Below are 2500 nucleotides of genomic sequence, written 5' to 3'. Positions count from 1 at the left end.
GTTCAAGTTTTGAAGGCAGAAAATCACTATCACTTGGGAGGATCCGAATTTAAGCAGTTTTATTATTTACGCCATGGCTTGTAACGTGCAGTTGGCTTTGCTCATAACGCTGGGTGAAATCAGTTACTACGTGTATGTTTTGACAGAGCATTGTGTCATAATGACAAAATAATTAGTACAGACCGTTAGTGGATGCATAGTTAATAGAGGGGACTGGTTTTGAAGCTCGGCAAACATCAAAGTAGCAAAGAAAGATGCCAAGTTTAGGTTGGAATGTCCCACGACCGTGCACAATCTTTTGTTTTGCACTCATACACTATGCATGAATTACGTAACCACCACGTTCCTATTGGTTAGTTCCTCAGTGTGGATTAAACAACTATTGTGTTTTGTGCACGGTGAAGGCCAAAAAAGAGGAGAAAAACACACAACAAAGAAATTTGTCGGGTTTCATAACCATTCCCCTCTATTAACTCTGGTGGATGCGTAAAGTTTATAAGCCTGAAGACGGGGCAATGTGAAATCACATTTACAATTTCTTACGAGAATATTGTGAACTACGTATTCAACATTTTTGCATCCAGAGTTCTTGTCCTTAGATTATTTTGGTGCTATACATTTAAACGCAGAAAATCAATCGAACAGAAAATGTAAAACAAAAAAAAAATTGCATTAAATATGCAGCTCATGATTTATAAGACAATTTTGCTTTTGCTTTATGTCTATGACTGTGTTAGCAGTTTCCTATTTGAAGTATAAGTAAAGTTCCCCGAGCTACGAAAAGCTCATGAGTTTTTTTCAGTTTCTTGCAAGGTAGCAAAATATAAATCTTGAATGCTCTAGCATTCAAGAGAGTTATGTTGAACCGGCTATATAAGACAAATTTAATATGCGGCAAACATCAGGCTGAGATTTTCGTTTTTCCGTCAATCAAAGAAACTTGTTTGATTTTGGCTAATTCCATGGCTGACTGACTGACTTAGTAATTTGAAGACAGATACATTTGTATGGTGATGACCTGGTTTTCATAAGATCAGCTAGATATATTTATAATAAGCAAGAACAGTGGGGTGATCTTCTAACTGGCTCGACTCGGTTTAACAACGTTTGGGTTGTTCGGCCGTGTTGCCCGTGCGTCTGTTCAGTAATAGATACAGATGACGTCAAAATGTGTGTGTCACTGTATAACTGATCTTTGGAACACCATTGAAGTGACTTCAGATGAGAGATGCACGAACGTTTCATAACGAAGCTTACCCATATTTCCTGGCCCAAAAAGACAACTGATTTCCCTACCCCTACTGCGATTGAGGTATAAGAAATTTTTCTGCCTATGGACTAATACTTGATACTTGTTAGCCTTGCACGCAACAAGCCATGACGGAAACCCCTTCCCTGCCCTAGGATTTTAGGCTTCACCCCAAGTGGAAGTGCTACCTAATTATGGCCACGCTTCAGCTTTGGATGTGTCAAATGCAGTCTGCACACGTCTGGACATTCAGACGACTCGTTATCTTCGTACTGGATTCAGTTCTGTCTGATAATTTTCTCTCATTATCCGTTCTTTGCTAAATGATCTGATGTCAATGATGTCCTCACAAAAACCGTGACAATCCAAGCAAAAACCCCTCTTGTCCTGAGTAAGGCTCCCAGACACTAAAGCGAAAGTAGAGAATGAGAATATTTTTGCAAAAGAGTGTTGCGCTGCAGTGAAGTACCAGACAAGAGTTATGAAAGCAGCTAGGATCATTATGCTGCTGTTGATTGTGTTGAAGCACGTGCTTCCCGTTGCCTCTTACCTCCAATAGGAAACAAACCAAATCAGCCAAGGAATTTGTCATTTCCTTCCAAGTCATACGGCAACAGAAACAGGTCCTTCCAGCCCGGGTGGTTTGATAGCACTCCGTGGCTTCACTACAGTGAACGTAAGGATGCTGCATTTTGCGATAACTGTATCAAAGCAGCGGCAAGCAACATGATCTCCTCAGGAAATGCATATCAAGCATTCACTCGAGATTGTTACAATAACTGGAAAAGTGCAACCCAAAAGAAAAAGGTTTTAGTAAACACGAGAACAGTGCTTCACACCAAGAAGCGGCCGCGGTCTACACCGGCAGAAATTAGTGGCGATGTCGGCGAGATATTGCGTAATCAGCACGCTCAAGAAAATATAAAAAATCGCGAAGTGTTGTTGTTGTCATTGCAGACGAGACAGCGGACATTTCCAACAAAGAACAATTAGTTGTGTGCATTTGCTGGGTTAACGAAAACTTCGTAGTTCATGAAGACTTCATAGGCATGTATCCCATGGAGAGAGCCACCGCACACCACATCGCAGCAGCTCCAACTAAAGTGCCTCAACGTATTGAAAACGCAAGCAGTCAATGTTACGATGGTGTGTCACCATGGCTGGGGAAATAAATAGCGTTGCACCACAAATGAAGGCTTAGAATAACATCCTGCATCTCAAGTTCAGCTAAACCAAAAAGGGCCCACAAGG

General features: G+C 41.1%; 1 long non-coding RNA gene across 1 annotated transcript in view; it reads left to right on the top strand.

The window, feature by feature from the left end:
• Nucleotides 1-781, top strand: part of LOC138037793 (uncharacterized) — a 1497-nt gene extending 716 nt beyond the window's left edge. The window contains exon 2 of the long non-coding RNA XR_011130102.1: nt 1-781. This exon is cut by the window's left edge and continues 79 nt beyond it. This is a non-coding gene — a long non-coding RNA (uncharacterized lncRNA).
• Nucleotides 782-2500: the final 1719 nt, after the last annotated feature.

Source organism: Montipora capricornis, chromosome 2 (genome assembly GCF_036669925.1).
Source record: "Montipora capricornis isolate CH-2021 chromosome 2, ASM3666992v2, whole genome shotgun sequence".
Taxonomy (NCBI): Eukaryota; Metazoa; Cnidaria; class Anthozoa; order Scleractinia; family Acroporidae; genus Montipora; species Montipora capricornis.
The sequence above is the reverse complement of the archived record's forward strand: the minus strand, read 5'-3'. Positions and strand labels throughout refer to the sequence as shown.